Source organism: Danio rerio, chromosome 12 (assembly GCF_052040795.2).
Source record: "Danio rerio strain M-AB ecotype USA chromosome 12, GRCz13ab, whole genome shotgun sequence".
NCBI lineage: Eukaryota > Metazoa > Chordata > Actinopteri > Cypriniformes > Danionidae > Danio > Danio rerio.
The window spans coordinates 45962501-45981630 of record NC_141032.1 but is presented as its reverse complement, the minus strand read 5'-3'; the positions used below and the strand labels follow the sequence as shown (position 1 = coordinate 45981630).

Here is a 19130-nt window from a genome sequence, read left to right as displayed (position 1 = left end):
AGGCAAAATTTTTTTTACATTCTGCCGTGCATAATGTAAATAGGGAGGCCGATGCCGTTGCGTTGTGAAAGATTGAGACGGCCTTGGACATCAGCTCTTCAAGTTATTATTTAAGCTTTATTTTAAGTCTTCGCAAAAAATAAATAATAAAAATCGATAACTGTGGATCTGGGTCATGAGTCTCAGATGTGTCGTGCAAAACTTTTTTCTTTCCATAAGCAGACTTGAATGCATAATCATTCAGATCAAATCAAGAATACGCTATACTTTTATCAGTCTAATTAGAAACTTAATTAGAAGTTAACTAAATTAAGGCAAGCTCTGGTCATTTTGATCATATTTAGAGCATTTTACGACATATTCAAATAACTTTTAGGGAGCACTGCTGCAAAATACTAATTAATTGTCATGTTAAAGAAATCCTATGATGATTTTTAATCAATCCTTGATTGCTAGGCCATCGTGAGGTGCTTTCTTTGCTGTTTTGTGTAGTTTGGAGTGTTTTCTGGATGTTTGCTAGGGTCTGTTATTAGTGGGTGGTTGTTAGGGCACTATGTAATGTAATGTAATGTGTGTATTTATATAGCGCATTTGTTGTGTATGGCCATACACCCAAAGCGCTTCACAATCATGAGTGGGGGGTGTCTCTCCACACCACCACCAGTGTGCAGCATCCACTTGGATGATGCTACGGCAGCCACAGGACAACGGCACCAGTGCGCTCACCACACACCAGCTATTGGTGGAGTGGAGAGACAGTGATAGAGCCAATTCGGTGGAAGGGGATGATTGGGAGGCCATGATCGTATAGGCTGATAGAGGGACTTTGGCTAGGACACCGGGGTTACACCCCTGCTCTTTCACGAAAAGTGTCATGGGATTTTTTTTAATGACCACAGAGAGTCAGGACCTCGGTTTAACATCTCATCCGAAAGACGTTAGACTACTATTACAGTAGTTAGTTACTAAGATGTTCTGATTGCATTTAAAGGGGTTTTCAGTGTTTTCTAAGGTGAACCTCGGTAGCGTCTCTGGTGTTTTACGTAGATTGGAGGATCACTGTGTTGAGTAGGAGGGTGTTTTACTTGAATTTGATTAAAAACATAGTTCCCTTAATAATCATAATTGTGTGTCATTGTGATAATCACTGTGAATGGCCTGACAGACGACAATTTAATTTTGCATTTTCATTGCACAAATGGGATATGTACAGTCATTTTAGTGACGCTTTAGGAAACACCAGTAATTACAACTACAGAGCGTGTGCGTGTGCGTGTGTGTGTGTGAGTGTGCGTGTGTGTGCGTGTGTGTGCGTGTGTGCGTGTGTGCGTGTGTGTGTGTGTGTGTGTGTGTGTGTGTGTGTGTGTGTGTGTGTGTGTGTGTGTGTGTGTGTGTGTGTGTGTGTGTGGTCGGTCTGCTGGTTAGGATAAATGGCAGCTGTGGTGTCAGTGAGGACGGAGGCAGAAGGAAACTCTGCTCTGCTCTGGTAAATGGAGGTTGATTGAAGAGGTGCTTCACTGCCTGCCTGACTGATGGACTTCAGGCCTGGATGCCCTGTTCTCTCTCTCTCTCTGTCTCACTCTTTCTTGCTCAGCTGTTGGAGAGGCTCTTTGTCAAGGCTTTGCCAGTCAAACTGATGGAGCTCTTGACCTCTGTCCTCCGTGAGCATTGCAGTCTGTCTGTTAGAGATTTACACTGGCCAGCGATTCACAAAGGCATCCAAATGCGAGTAATTGCAGCATCCACTGACATGAGTTCACTTATTTAGAGCTGATCAACATATTGAACCCCTGAACATCTTTTATATTGATGTTGGCCTGAATTTAAAAACATTTGCCCGAACAATTAGTTACTCAGGCATAATACAGTCGAATGGGATATTGTGAATGAAGAGCAGAAAGCAAATTTAAATGAATAGTTCGTATTCATTCATTCATTCATTCATTCATTTTCCTTCAGTCCACACAGAAATGCCTGCTGGCCCAGTCGAGACTTGAACCAGTGATCTTCTTGCTGTGAGGCGACAGTGTTACCCATTGAGTCATCGTGCCACCGAGTCTTCTGTTAAAAGCAAAAGAGAATATTTTGAAGAAAGCTGGAAACATGTAAGCATCGTCTTTCATAAGTAAATGTACTTTTTATAATTACTATGGAAGTCTATGATCACAGGTTTCCAGCTTTATTGAATGAAATTAGTTTAAATATTTAGGTGAACTATTTATTTAATATCTTGTAAGTCTTAATAAAATATGTTTTGTTTTTTATCTTATCACTTTTTTCAGATTTTGAGTTAACATTAATTGTAAATAAATGAATATAATAAAAAAAAATAATTAATTAAATTTATAAAATGTATTTTGTATTTTATTTCAAATTTTGAATTAACATTAAATAAAACAATATTAAACCAAAAAATAAATTATTAGATAAAAATAATTCATTAAAATATTTAGGTTTTAATAAAATATGCTTTATCTTTTTACCTTATAATTTTTTTTCCAATTTTGAGTTAATATTAATAAGAATAAATAAATAAATATGACAAAAACAAAAAAAGCACATGATTTAATAAATCAATACAATGTATTTTTATCTTATTTTATTAAAAATTTTGAATTAAAATTAAATAAAAAAATAAAAACAAACAAACATATAAATAAATACATTTAATTAATTAATTGTAATATATGGGTGATATATCTATTTAAAGTTTAATTAAAATATGATTTACTCTTTATCTATAGTTTTTTTTTTTCAAATTTTGAGTTAACAATAAATAAAAATAAATGAATAAAATAATAAAAACAAGCAATCACATAAATACATAAGATAAAATAATACATAAAATATTTGGGTGAACTATGGCTTTTATGTTTTAATTAAAAAATGTTTTTTTATTTTATAATTTATTTATCTTATAATTTATTTTTTAATTTTGAGTTGACATTAAATATAAATAAATAAATATAATTAAAACAAACAAACAAACACATAAATAAATAAATGTAATTAAATAGTTAAAATATTTGAGTGAACTATCTATTTAAAGTTTTTTTTTAAATATGCTTTTTTATCTTGTAATTATTTTTTCAAATTTTGACTAAACATATATATATATATATATATATATATATATATATATATATATATATATATATATATATATATATATAAACAAATAAATAAACAAACACTTAAATAAATGAATTAATAAAATGTATGTTTATTGTGTATTTTATTTCAAATTTTTAATTAACATTAAATAAAAAAAATAATTAAATAAATAAATAACATTTTGCTCGTCAAATTAACATTTATAATTTACATAGATTTTTTTCTTTGTCATTTTTACACATTTAGTGCAGTATGTTACGTAAAATCCGATGTAAATGTGCTTAATTTTCACAAAAAATATTACCTTAAGACTTCATTTTCTTGCTTTGTTTTGTTGATGTTTTTGAAACATGGCCTAAATTACATTTGTTACATTTATTTTTATGATTTAATAACACACTCTAAACACACATGCATTACAAATCTGATATTTTAGTGACATCTCAGACCCAGCAGGATATTTAATAGCTTTTAATGAGCATCGTCTCAGACACATCTCAGACTGACGTGAAGGATTTGTTCATCAGTTTACATGCGCTCTAGCAGATTGTGCTGAGCTCTCAGTGTTGCTGAGGTCGGCCAGTAATATCACAGTGTTGAGAGGTCAATTAAAATAGATGGTGAAACTGTGACCAGGTTAAAAATTGGTCCTGCCCTTATGGAACTAAAGGCGACAAGGCCATAAAATCCAATAACAGCATCCCGCCAACACACACACACACACACACACACACACACACACACACACACGCACGCACACACAGGCAGCTCTCCTTGTGTTCCACATGGTAAAGTCTGATTGTTTACCTCTGTTAGTTTGGCTGACGGCTGGCCTTGCTTATGGCTAAGGGCCAGTGACAGCAAGACTGCAGGCCTGTCCGAACCCCCAACACACACACACGCACACAAACACACACACACACACACACACACACACACACACACACACACACACACACACACACACACACACACACACACACACACACACACACACACAGTCTCCTGTCATTCAGCACAGATATGATGCATAGTGTTCTTCTTTAAGCCTCGGTTGTACACAAATGTGTGTAAAGGAAAAAGTAAAAATAAGTGAATGGAATCATCTTGAGTTGTTGTAAAGTAGTGTTCTTATATAGGAGTGTTTTCAAGAGCTGTGCAAAATTGACAATGGACGACTCTTTTGGGTTGTGAGTGACACTTTTGTCTTGCAGCAGTAACTGCTTTAAAGAAGAATACAGGTTTGCATTTTTTTTATTTCAAGTTTCCATTGATTTCTTTACTTCTCTGTTTAATACTTTGACGCTGCTTTGAAACTGGCAAATTAATGACTGAGATCTAAATCTGGGACACAAAAAAAAATTTCAACAGGACCCCAATGTTTCCAAATCATTGACATAACTCATGGCTGAACTACCATAATACGATGCATCCTACCAGGTTCATTCTGAAAGTGTACCCTTATATACATTTCTGAAGAGAAAGTTTTTGTTTTCGCAAATCCACTAGAGGGCGCTGTGTATGCTTTTTGAGATCTCAAATTTCTCTCGCGCCTGCTGTTCCTACGTAAATTCACCAGAGGCCACTGACTGACTGACCAATCAACTGACCCACCCTCCTTCTTCCCTAAACCCAACCAAAAGTGTTTTCAAATGCACAGATTGACCAGCACCCACTCACTTCCATAAACCCAACCGACAGTTTAAAAAAGTAATCCAGAAAAAAAAAGGCCCAACCTGATTTTTACCATGTGTTCAGATTTGACCATATTCTCACCTTGTTATTTACTTGTTTATTTTATTTGTTGTCTTGTGTTTTTATCAGACCTGCTTTCTGGAACCACTCTACACCAGACTTAAATAAATAAATAAATAAATAACATTTTATTTAAGGTTAATTCAAAATAAAATTACGATAAAAATAAATTTAATTAATCAATTAAATTAATAAAATGTATTTTTATCTTTTATTTTATTTTAAACAAACAAACAAACACATAAATAAATGTAATTAATTAATTAAAATATTTGGGTGAACTATGTCTTTAATGTTTTAATAAAATATGTTTTATTTTTATTTAATATTTTTTCTTATAAATTATGAAAAAAACAAAGTTTGAGTTAAAATTTAATAAATAAATAAATACAATAAAAACAAACAAACAAACGCAGAAAAAATACATTTAATTAAGAAAATGAATTTTTATCTTATATTTTGTTTCGAATATAACGTTAAATAAATACGTTATGAATTACTGTTAAATAAAAATAATTAAATAAAAACAAGCAAACAAACAAACACATAAATAAATACATTTAATTAAAGAATTTAAATATTTGGGTGAACAATCTATTTTAAAGTTTTTAAAATTGAACCTCGTCGTCGTGGTCAACTCCTCTCTACGTCTCAAGTCTGCCGATGTACATGGCGAGTCACTAAACAAACTGGTAACAACAAGAAAGCCGTCCATATGGAGGTAAGCGGTCAGATGGTAAGGGCAAAAAGGAACGGCATCATACCGCCCCGTATTCAATTTAAAGATTAAATGCAGCCATACGTACTTCTGGCTACATAATTTGCGCTGTCCAGAAATGTATAAAGGGCTACAATTTCAGAATATGCCATTGTTGGATGCATCATTTGGAAAATAAAGAATGTAGTTTTTCAAGAAACAGTTGTTGCTCTGTCGCAGACCCGTCATTTGCACCACATTAGTTATAATGTAAAACGTCCATAATGACTTTCCTAATGGGGTGGAGTTACCAGAGAAAAACTGCATTACATTTTTGTGCAAATGATTGCTATTGTTTACACAATTTTGATGTAGAGTTCTGCTTGTAAATCTTGGGTCACCTTACCTCTAACTTTTGTCATGAGTTACAGCCGTGTCCAATATGATATAAATGATTTTGAAGTGCACTATGAAGGGAGCACAGTGTTCAATCTGAAGATCGCTAAAACTAAACTGTAAAGAAATAACTTCAAAAGCAAATTATATTTGAGATGACTTTATGTTTTTTAATCATTTAAAATGGATGTTGGAACGTTCGAAAGGAATAGTGCATAGAGGGGATAACTCTGAATAGAGCACTAAATACAGCTTTAGTGGTGTGGTTTTAGACACACGTTTGTTTCACAGTTTGCGAGTGTTCATTAAAAAGATGGCTGCGTTCAAAATGGCATGAATGATATCGAAGTGCACTACAAAGGGAGTGCAATTGTCAATCTGAAGATCACTAAAACCAGGCCCGGATTAAGAATTTAGAGGCCCCTGGGCACAATGTCTTGTACCCAACCATACAGCCGTACCCCTATAGTTGAATTAGAAAGTAAGATTAATATCATATTTTTTTAAATAAAATAAATGATATGATATACAGAACATATATTTCTAGTCTACAAAGATTTCACTTATTTTTAAAGCACACTTTGAAAAAAAATACTGATACAGCTAGTGAAAATTAATAGATTTTAATATACTTGTTCAAGTTCAATGAAGCAGTAGTCCTCCATAATACACTCACTTATGAATGATTTCTGCTTGTCTTCCTCATGATGAAGAGCTGGCAAAATCTTATATGTAGTGGGGAAAAAAGAGGAACGTGTTCATCAGATGCTGGATTCGAATCCGGGTTCATGATCAATCACGTCAAAACATGTTGCCATGCGCTTTAGGAGCTAAACCAGTCACGCTGATGTCTGTTGTGCTCTTTAGTTATGTTGTCTCTGTCAATCAAATGGTGATGGGCGGAAATCGCTTAACTATATTACTCCAACAAGGTGCACTATTTGCACTGAGCCTAAATAGAAACTCCAAAATCTGCCTTTTTCCCCCCTCGCAAGAGCCTAAGTGCACACGGGCCCCTCGACCTGTGCCTATAATGCCCATTGGTTAATCCGGCCCTGACTAAAACTGAACTGTAAAAAATAACTTTGAAAGCAAATTGCCTGTAGGAGAGATGACTTTATTATTATTATTAATATTAATATTAGTATTTTTCATCATTTAAAGTGGATGTTGGAACAATCAAAAGGAATAGGCTATAGGGTGGATAACTCATAGTAGAACACTAACTACAACTTTAGTGGCTTTAAAGGGTTCCACCGTGGCGCAGTTTGCCTCACAGCAAGAAGGTCGCTGGTTCGAGCCTCAATTGGGTCAGTTGGCGTTTTTGTGTGGAGTTTGCATGTTCTCCTGTTTTAGCGTGGGTTTCCTCCACAAGTCCAAAAACATGTGATATAGGTGAATTGGGTGAGCTAAAATGTCCGTAGTGTATATGTGTTAATGAGTGTGTATGGATGTTTCACAATGATGGGTTGCAATTGAAAGGCATTCCGCTGCGTAAAGCATGTGCTGGATGAGTTGGTGGTACATTCCGCTGTGGTGAACCCATGTTAATAAAGGTAGTAAGCCAAAAAGAAAATGAATGATTCATGAAAAAAACAAATCTCTGAACTATGTTTGTAAAGACGGATCTTGTGTCCTTATGCCGAGTTCAGACTGCATGATTTTCAAAGTAGTCATGGTACAGATGTTTTCACACTGCATGACTATCTGGGCTAGCGTTTCGTCGCTGCTTTGTTTACACTGCAAGATGGATCGGCGACAGTGACTTTCACATTGCATGACTTTACTATAGGAAGAAGGCCGACAACTTCGTCCAAGCTACGTCTCACAGCCAAAAACAAGTAGTATATCTTTTGTTATTAACTACATAATGAGAAAGAAACTTTTAATGGGGTAGAACATGTACATGTTTGCTCACCTGGGTTTAAAGGGAATTAGCCATTTCTCCTCAACATTGATAATAAACAAATTTCTTTCTGTTTGAAACGTCAAACAGACACGGTTGCTCCTGAGTCCTGTAAAACCTCCACTAGTTTTTCCTCCATTTCGTGGGTCCAAATAAACCGAAAAAGAGCGCTTTTAACTTCTCCCCATGCCTCCCGCTGGCCTGCAGCAGGTATACACACACGCACACACAAGTGAAAGCTGCTCTCTCATTGGCTGTAGGCAATGGCTGATGTTATTTTCAGTCAAAACTCAATTCACACGGAATGATTTGAATCGCTGACAGCTCCAGATATTTAGCATGTCAAATATCTCACAGGCATCGGCGACTCATCGGCGATTCTCTCAGATCGCGTCTTTTATAGTTCATACTGTGTGATTGTCACTCACGTGCACAAGCAGCGATTTGCCTGTGATTTCAGGCATTTGTCGGCGATTTTTCAAAACCTGTCGGCGAGCCAAAATCGGGGCTAAAATCACGCAGTCTGAACTAGGCATTACTTGACAATGGTTTCGGAAACACTTACCCCAGGACATCCCTAACCCATTCCATTCATTGTTTTAATATCCCATGACAGAAACAAACTTCTATATTATCATGTCTCAATCTCATTCTCCGATTGTCACCTGCAATTCTTATTAGAGACACTCTCTGCTGTCTGTCAAAAACAAAAGTGTCTCAACTCCCCAAAATAAACTTTTTAAAACTTATTTGCGCCCTTACAAAACTGACAAGTGCAGCAGATCCTGCTCCTAACCTCCAGCATTAGCTCTCAGCTCTGAAAATAAATCATCAGATCACAGGAACGCGGCCTGCGTCGTCCGAAACGCTGTGAGCTAAAGCTGATCCACCAATCCAGACGACATCAAACTCTCCCTGAAGGTGAAGCGCTCGGAAAACAACATCAGCAAACAACAGCAAGGCTTTGAAAGATTTTTTTTTCTGAAAGCCGGTCCCGGGTCTCTTTCAGCAGCTTTACAGTGGAAAATCCAGTCCGGCTAGAACTCCTCCTCATCCCATCGGACCCAAGCATCATATCTATCTTCATTGGCATCAAGTGCAGTCAGAAATGCAGACACGAGCACGTCTTTGCTAGAAAGCATCACGGGGGGAGTAAATTTGCACACATGCACTATCAGGAGGCTTATGCGAGAAGTGTGGAAAACTGTTTTTTTCTTAGAGTTTCCAGCCTAAGTGCTCCCAGAGATTCCAATAGAGTCTGTCAGTGTGGACGCAAGATGAAGCGGCTCATAAAAGCGCAGGGAACTGAGCCCATTTGTGTCTATTAGAGAGAGAAGTTCCAGCCCCATTGCTTGTCACTGTGGAGGATCCCCGAAGGGATTGCGCTCATTCCACCTGCGGCTGCTGCGTTATTATTATTTCCCCTCCTTCCCTCTTCATCCCTTTCTGGAGCCCAGAGGAGAGCACGAGTTCTTCCTCTTTTGAAGAAGAGAGATCGGTGTGTTTGCTCCCTCTCTTTACAGCTAAATTAGGCCGCAGACTGGGAGCGTGGAGGATCCTGAGACCGTCTGATCACTTAAAACCGTAGATGGATCCACAAGCTTTCTTCCTGCTAATGGTACATGTGTGGGGAACGGTTTCATACCATTTTATACATTTAATGATGCTGGTGGCTTTACAGTTGCATCTTAAGCAACATTGTACGAGCAGCAGCAAAGACAAAGTGAATGTTACTGTCAATCAGACCATGTAGCAGTTGCTACAAAGAGGATTGAAATTGCCAACCCAGGGTCCGTTCTTCTTACCTCGCTTAAATGATGTAAGACGATTGTGCAGATCCTGGATCTGATCTCTGGCTAAATTGGTTCTTCAAACAAGTTTGCGAATCAGATTAAAATGTCTGGAGCGACTGACCTGAGATCGTTGCTTGTATTGTAAAGCAGTGGTTCCCAAACTTTTTTTGCCTGAGACCCCCTTTTTCCGAAAAAAAATATTGTAAGGCCCCCCACCACATTTAATGATATAATCGCTCATATAAGTTTGCAGTAATGATGACAAAAAATGTTGTTTTCAAACGGAATGTTTATTATAAAAGTGCATAGATTATTTTTTTTTTAATCTAGATTAATTCCAAGATTAGATTAAAGATTTAGATTAAAATGGCTCATTTGAATTCTGCCAAAGGCATTCAGATTAAGTGTGCTACCCAAATAATAAGTCTTTGAGATTGGGCTTCTCAAGCCAGGTGTCGCATTAGACCAGGGGTTCATCTCCTATTTCCAAAATGCATCACAAACTGCTTGAGAAACTGTTCCACTACGATAATTGGTGATGAAAATAAATGATGTTCAACAAGATTTACTTGTGTTTAATAACTGTTTATTTAGTCAAACATGAATTTTGAACTGTAGGCCTACATAAGTTTGAAACAGCAATTTTTGATTACCTTAATCCAACTTAAGTCATAACTGAACTAAGCAGAAATGGAATTAAGATGTGGAATATGCAGATATTAGTGGCATTATTGAAGTTAACACCGCAGTCTTTAGGACCTTTCACCATATTTTCCGTCAAGATTTACACGCGGCTGTCAGTAAAGGACCGCACACACACACACACACACAAACAAACACATTTTGAAGGTTTTTTTTTTGTCCATTTGGCGCACGCTATTGAATTCCATAATGCTCTCACCAGTCTTTACTCCTTATTTGCGTCTAATACCCCAGTTATTCACGGGGGATGAATGAAATGTTCATGAACTAAAGTAATCTCGCATTAGCGGCCCACCACTGGTGTAAAAATATATTTATTTCGTTTGTATAGTCATTTCAGTAATACAATTGTCCACTGCTAAGATTTTTTTAAAACCAGCGACGCCCCCCCCACCCCCCTGACCCCCCCCCAAATAACCTAGTTAACCTAATTAACATAGTTAATTACACTTTAAGTTGTATAGAAGTGTTTTGAAAAATATCTAGTAAAATACTATTTACTGTCATCATGACAAAGTTAAAAATAAATCATTTATTAGAGATGAGTAATTAAAACTATTATGTTTAGAAATTTGTTGAAAAAAATCTCTCCGTTAAACAGAAATTGGGGAAAGAAAATAAATAGAAATATGGAATCAGCATTTTCTTTTTGTAAATGCACTTATCTTTTTTACTTATTTAAACTAATAATAAGTGTCCTTTAACACTACAAAAAACTTATTATTAATTATCATTTATGCATAATCATGTAACTATTTTCTAATTATCTTACAACCATTTATGCCTAAGTGACAGCATTGCATTTATTATTTAGTTTAAAATATCTATGTATATCGTAACGTTATCTTTACAGTATCAGCAGAAGAGTATTTGATGATGCAGTATTCTTGAGTGCAGCTCTGACATGCTCATGTGAGCAGTAAAATCATGTATATCAGTTCAGTGGCTCCTCTGACAGACAGCAGAGCTCCGCTAATACAGTCATTTCATCTGCAGATGAGTGACCCCCTTATTCGAACACCACACTTTTTCATCCGCAATCTCACAGATGTCTTTCTCTGCACTCGTTTCCAACGAGATGAACGATGAAGACAGAGAAACAGAAATGAAAGGCAAACATCATTCAGGAGTGATTCCGGAGATCGCCACAGAGAAACCCTCTCCAGGTCGGATTTATACTGATGAGGAGGATTTTAGATGGCATAAAAACACCAGTGAGTTGTGTTTTCCAGCATGACTTACCACAGAAAGAGGTGTGTGTCTGCATGAGCTGATGACCTGTCATAAAGACACACTATTACTCCTCTGCTGTCTTACAATGAGCTCTAACAACACAATCTCACGGCAATTCGTAACTTTTTCATTTAGTGGCGAATTCGTACATTCTAATTCGTACATTTTAGTACGATTTGCTCATCCCCCAATGATGGTTGAGTTTAGGGGCGGGGTTAGGTGCCACGCCTCTTTTTAAAAATCGTACAATTTCTTACGACTGAACTCGTACGAATTAGCCACTAAACTGCCAAAACGTAAAATACTTACGTTTTCTCGTGAGATCAGGCTGGCTCTAATGGGCTTCTGCTTGACCTTAAAGAGAAAGAGCGAGAAAGACTGGCTATTAATCTAACATATATCCTTGCTCATAAATAAACAGTTGCAGACAAAATTATTAGCCCATGAAATGAAAATATTTTAAATTATTTAAAACATTTTAAACAATTAAAAAAAACATTATAAATTTAATAACTCATTTCTGATAACTCATTTTGTTTGTCTTTGCCGTGATGACATATCAGTATATTTTATTAGTTATTTTGCAAAATAGTTTAAAATAATTCAAATTACTTGAATAAACTTAATGGTAGGGCTGTGCGAATAATCGAAAATTCGGTTTCGATGTCAATTTTGGCTTCTAACGATTATGGAAAATCATTAATCGAGATAAACGATTATTTCCTCATATACCGCCCTCTTTCCAGTTTCCAGTTTCCATTTGTTGCTCTGCAAAGCTCAGTTGCACGTGAAATTGACTAAAAGCATGTGCTGTAAAGTCATTTTTGCACCACGCGATGCGCATCATTCATATTTTTAAAAGTGCAAAATAGCAAATGCTGTTTTGTGTGTGCGCGCCACACTTGGCTTCGGACAAGCTCGGAGACGAGCAGAGCACACACATCTAACGCCATCTTAATGTGAGCGCTTTAATGGTCAAATACATGCACATTTGTGTCAGCGCGCGGTGTTTAGTAATTATTCACATTAACCCTAGTTTGTGTAATAAACAAACAAGTTGAGAATCAAAAGACATGCATAAGAGAAACCATATCTATTCTTAAAGAAACAGCGCGCAATATTCCTGCTGCCGCATGTTTTTATTGTAAATCAAACAACAAATGGAGAAAATCCCTCACTGCTCTTGACTGAAGGACTTTTGTAGCTGAAGTTTTTTCCTTACAGTGAAGATGCTTAAAGCACAGTTTAAACATAACAGATTTATTAACTGATTTATTTTATCTTTGCTATGATGACAGTACAATATATTTTGCTAGATATTCTTCAAGATACTAGTATTCGACTTAAAGTGACATTCAAAGGCTTAATTAGTGTAATTAGGCAAGTCATTGTATAACAGTAGTTTTTTCTGCAGAAAAAAAAAATATATATATATATATATATATATATATATATATATATATATATATATATATATATATATATATATATATATATATATATATATTGCTTAAAGGGGCAAATAATATTGAGCTATTAAAATTGGTATCAAAATATTTAAACCTGCTTTTATTCTAGCTGATATATAAACATATAAGCTCCAGAAGAAATAATATTTTAGGAAATACTGTAAAAAAATCCTCTGTGAAACATCATTTTGAAATATTTATATATTTAAAAAATTCACAGAAGGGCGAATAATTTTGACTGAAACTGATAATCGTTTTGAATAATCATGGTTACAATTATGACCAAAATAATCGGGATTAAGATTTTCCTATAATCTAGCAGCCCTACTTAATGGACAATTTAAAGGGGGATCACTTTTTTAAGGGGTTTAACACAGTTGTGTGCAACAGTCTGTAACTATAACAAGCTTATAATGGTAACATTTTTCTCATTTTATTTATTTTTTTTTCACTATGAAAACTAATTATCCTCATCAAACAACCATCTTTTGATAGCTTTTTTGAACCTCCTTAAGTCTTTTATTTCCTTGATCGATTTTGGTTATTTGTTCCACATGATTGCACTTGTATATAAAAACATATTCTTCCCCACTTTTAAATTTAAATAAACAAATATTAAAATCCCAACCCATAATAATATTAATCTTCGCAATTTTATTATTATAATTTTTTTATTACTCCAGCCAAACTTAAAGAAATAAGAAGAAATTCTCCAGATGAAAATTACCAAAAAAAAAAAAAAATTCTGTTTGGAAAAATGCCCTGTCAAACTTTTTAAAAAGTAAGTATTTAAGTACTATCTATCTATTTACACTGTAAAAATGCTGGGATCCACAACATTCCTGCATCTTGTCCCAAAACAAATTAATTAATTGAAGTCTACTGAACAAAAAACAATTAAGTTGCTTCTAAAAAATCAATTTTGAGTCTGTCCATCCATCCATCCATCCATCTATCCATCCAAAACATCCATCCATCAATCCATTTATCCAAATATCATCTATCCATTCATTCATCCATCCATCCATCCATCCATCCATTAATCCATCCAGTTCAGAATACAGCTCTTAATACAATGAATCATTATAACAGACATCAACAGTGCAGGTTTCTGATCATTCATTCATTCATTCATTTTCTTTTTGGCTTTGTCCCTTTATTAAACAGGGGTCACCACAGCGAAATGAACCACCAACTTATCCAGCACGTTTTATACAGTGGATGCCCTTCCAGCCACAACCCAACACTGGGAAACACCAATACACTCTTGCATTCACACAAATACTCTACGGCCAATTTACTTCATCCAATTCACCTGTAGCTCATGTCTTTGGACTGTGGGGGAAACCGGAGCACCTGGAGGAAACCCACGCTAACATTTGGAGAACATGCAAACTCCACACAGAAATGCCAACTGACCCAGCTGGGGCTCAAACCAGCGACTTTCTTGTTTTGAGGAGTTCATGCTACCCACTGCACCACCGTGACACCCCTCTGATCAGTCAGTTAATATTTATTATTACTACAATACCAGTCAAAAGTTTTAATATTTTTTTAAATAATAGATTTTTAATGAAAGACACAGTTTAACCAGTAATATTGCGTACACATGAACTGACACTGTGTGCTTGTAATAAGTAATGTCCACCTGCATGTAATCACACACACACACACACACACACACACACACACATACACGTCACTTGAATGCCTTTGCATGTGGATGTGTTAATGAGTGTTTAACACCCTCTGTCTGTCTGTCCGAGCAGCAGCTGAAGCGTCCCGTAGCGTCGCTGTCTTCTCATCCATTACAACCTGGCTGCATCCTCACCCCGAATCCATTATCATTAGTGTGTGTGTGTGTGTGTGTGTGTGTGTGTGTGTGTGTGTGTGTGTGTGTGTGTGTGTGTGTGTGTGTGTGTGTGTGTATGTGTGTGTGTATGTGTGTGTTTGTCAGGGTCTTTGCTCCAGTGGCCGATGAGCAACACCTGCTCCAGCCGCACTGAAGCTCCTCTGAGCATCTCATGCAACACTTCTTCTGTCAGATTCACTGAAGCTTCTAGACCACAGGCAAAGACCACCGCTACATTTTATCACACACGTTTACATTCAGCTTATCATATGAATTATACAGCTAAAGTCACTGTTATTCGCCCTCCTGTGATTTTTTTTTTTGTTCTTCTTTTTCAAATATTTCCCAAATGATGTTTAACAGATTCAGGAATTTTTCACAGGGCTTCTTATCATTTTTGTTTTCTTCTGGAGAAAGTCTTATTTGTTTTATTTCGACTAGAGTAAAAGCAGTTTTTACCTTTAAAAAAAACATTTTAAGGTCAATATTATTAGCCACCTTAAGCAATATTTTTTTCAACTGTCTACAGAACAAACCTTGACTTGCTTAATAGCCCTAACTTGCCTAATTAACCTAGTTAAGTCTTTAAATGTCACTTTAAGCTGAATACTAGTATCTTGAAAAATATCTAGTAAAATATTATTTACTGTCATCATGGCAGAGATAAAAGAAATCAGTTTTAAGAAATTATTATAAGTTATTAAAACTATTATGTTTAGAAATGTGTTGAAAAAAATCTTAATTCTGTTAAACAAAAATATGCATGGGGGCTAATAATTCAGGAGGGCTAATTTGGACTTGTTTATAATATAAAAAATATGAAATACACACCCAAGGTTTTGACAGTCACGACACAACACATTGTAAAATATCAGTTTTATACCATATTTTGTGATTAAAATTTTAATTTTAGTTTATTTATGGTTATGAATAGCATTAAAGAGTCTTTATCTTTGCTGCGTAAACTATTGTTGGTGAACATTCAACTCTGCAGTTTAACTAAATGACTTTTATTGACATTTTAGTAGTTTTAATCAATAATAAATTATAATAAGTTCTTACAATTTCAGAAAAAAGATGACAGTTTATTACTATGATTTTTATCTATGAAGATTATTAAATGTCAATAAATGCCTCTTTTATTGAAAAAGGTCAATAGGTTAGGAAATATTTGACAAATGCTGTTGAATTACAAGAGTATAATGCACATGTGAGCTGTAAGGAACAAACTAATAAATCAAACCAAGTACATAAAATCAACAAACACACTGTGACAAAATAACTACATTTTCAATGTTTTTCATATTCAGTTTTTTTTTATGCTTTTGAATTGCAAAATGGGACTTTGACCATTCCTCAAACAATTTTTGATGTCAAAAAGTTTTAACAAGTGACTTTTATTGACATTTTTAATAGTTTGAAGTGATACTGTTAGTTGTCTACATTGTGTTTGTCACACCAGGTACTGTGTATGGTACCTGGTAATAAACTCATTCATTCATTTTCTTTCCCTTGTTTATCAGGGGTTGCCACAGCTGAATATACCACCAGCTTATCCAGCATATGTTTTACTCAGCAAATGCCCTTCCAGCTGCAACCCAGCACTGGGAAACACCCATACACGCTCACATTCCCACTTATACACTACGGCCAATTCACTTATAGCACATGTCTTTGGACTGTGGGGGAAACCGGAGCACCGGAGGAAACCCATGCCAACACGAGGAGAACATGCAAACTCCACACAGAAACACAACAAAGACCCAGCCTTTGCTCGCACCAGCGACCTTTTTTCTGTGAGGGGATAGCAGGGGTTATTTTAGGATTTTCATTTAAGCGGGGCTCAGCTCCTTATAAGGTAAAAAAAAAATATATATATATATATATATATACATAAAGTGTAATATTACATGTATAAGTAGTAATTTTATAGTAATAGACCTAAAATATTTGTTTAATACGGTAGGGTTGTATTCTAGTATTCCACTGTATTACATAGACAGGGATAGCCATTTAAGTTCTGAAAAAGCTAAATAGGCTCATCTCACCTGTTACTGTAGTAAAAACCACTTTCTATATTCGAGTGCATTTTTGTTTCCATGTATTAACTAAATAAACTGCCACTTTTCTAATTAAATGGCACACACACACACACACACACACACACATATATATATATATATATATATATATATATATATATATATACACACACACACACACACACACACACACATACACATATATATATATATATATATATATATATATATATATATATATATATATATATATATATATATATATATATATATATATATAACATACAGGCTAATTCACTTATTTCACGATCTGAATGATAATAATAAATAAGAAGTATTTTTTTTAATACTAGACAACACTTGATGTTTCCATCTCTGTCAGTGACTCAGTGACAGTACATTCTTTAAGTGGTTGTGTCACTGTGTTTAATCCTTTCTGTGCAAGACAGGGAGGAGCCTAATTCTGCCGCCGTTTTCATATTAAATTTAAAGGGGACTGAGGCGATGATTTAGTGGACAGTTTATGAGTCAATCGCAAAAGTTTTAGGGGGGCTAAATAGAAATATAGGGGGGCTACAGCCCCCCTAAAATAGGCCTAGCAATGCCCATGTGCTAACCACTGAGCCACCGTGCCGCCCCTGGTAATAAAATGTAATTTGCGGATTTAATCCTCCTCATATATGAAAAAAATGAAAAACAAAAAACCTGTGAATCACAAAATGTGGAACCTGTTAATTAATGGATATTTTTATAGTGCAGTAATAAACCATAAATTAAGATACATCTTTTCATACAGTTTCTTAAACCAATCCAACAAGGCAAAAGTTCTCAATAAACACAGATAATGAGCTTTATTATAAACTTCTACACTTAAAGTCAAAATTATTAGCCTTCCTGTGCAACATTTATTCTGTTTCAAATATTTCCCAAGTGAGATTTAACAGATCAAGGGATTTTTACAGCATTTCCTAAAAAATGTTTTCTTCAGGAGCATCTTACGGAATCATATTTGTTTTATTTTGAATAAAAGCAGCTTATAGTTTTTTACAACCATTTCATGGTCAATGCCCCCCATCCCAACCCCCCACCTGAAGCAATGTTTTTTTTTTTTTTTTTTTTTTTTTCTCTAGGCTACAGAACATTCCATCGTTATACTTTAACCTGCCTAATTAACCTGGGGTGTGTTTCCTAAAACCATTATTAGCCAACTATGGTCGCAAGTTTCAGCATTACAAACAATTTGGCATTTCCCAAATCCGTCGTTCCAACGCACATTCGCAAACTGCATTGCAAACTTGTACGTTTGCAACTAACCTCTGGAGCTGTAGTTAGAAACATAGTTCCTGGCTGTGTTCTATTCCCAGTTATCCTCATATGCCCTATTCATTTAGAAACATTCTAACATTGAAACTTAAAAAAAGCATAAAAATCATCACTATTAGTGTAATTTGCTTTCAAACTATTTTTACTGTTCAGTTTTAGCAATCTTCATGTTTTGTGCTCCCTTCGCACTGCACTTTGAAATCATTCAAGCCTATTAGGAACAGAGCCGTGGCTCATGACGAAATCTATAGATGACCTATTATTTAAAAGCGGAGTTTATGTTAGACATACGTTAATGCTTTTAATTTGTAGTAGGTTATTTATTAAGTATCTGTACTGACATGGGCCTGTTTGTTAGAACATTTCTGCAGTGGTTTGCATGTCTCAAATTGTAAAAGTAGACTTTTCAAAACATAAATAAACAATATCCTGCTTAATAATCATCATCATCATCATTAATATTATTGTTTAAGTAAGATTTTTTTCCTTTCCTAATAAATAATAAATTTAATTTCTTAATAAATAGCCTCATTATTTATTTATTTTTATATGATTTATATATGATATTAGAATACGTGTTAGCTTTTGTAAGTGATTTTATGTTTTACAATCGATTATGTAATCGAATATGTTCTCAATAATATTTGTAAAGGAAACATCGACCCTATGTGTTCCATTGACATTTATTTCAGGTAAATATGGAAAGCAAGTGCATGTTTTTACCAAAACTAATATTGAATTTTATTTTAAATGTGTGCGCGAGTAAAACAATACAATTTGTACAAAGAAATGATGGGGTTCTTCTCTAAAGAAGTTGTCACTCCACCCCGTTTAGAGCATCATTATGG

General features: G+C 35.0%; 1 protein-coding gene across 23 annotated transcripts in view; it reads left to right on the top strand.

Annotated features, from left to right (window-relative positions):
• Positions 1 to 19130, top strand: part of LOC147834576 (uncharacterized) — a 108785-nt gene that overhangs the window by 88596 nt on the left and 1059 nt on the right. For 7 of the 23 annotated variants that reach the window (XR_015504623.1, XR_015504622.1, XR_015504621.1 and 4 more), the window contains one exon: positions 14835 to 15135. The exons of 13 other annotated variants lie outside the window; for them this stretch is intronic. The gene's annotated coding sequence lies outside the window, so the exon portion shown is untranslated. Of the gene's footprint in view, positions 1 to 1959; positions 2106 to 4253; positions 4356 to 14834; positions 15136 to 19130 lie in introns of those variants that run through there. 3 more of the 23 variants (XR_015504637.1, XR_015504635.1, XR_015504631.1) reach the window with 2 other exon arrangements.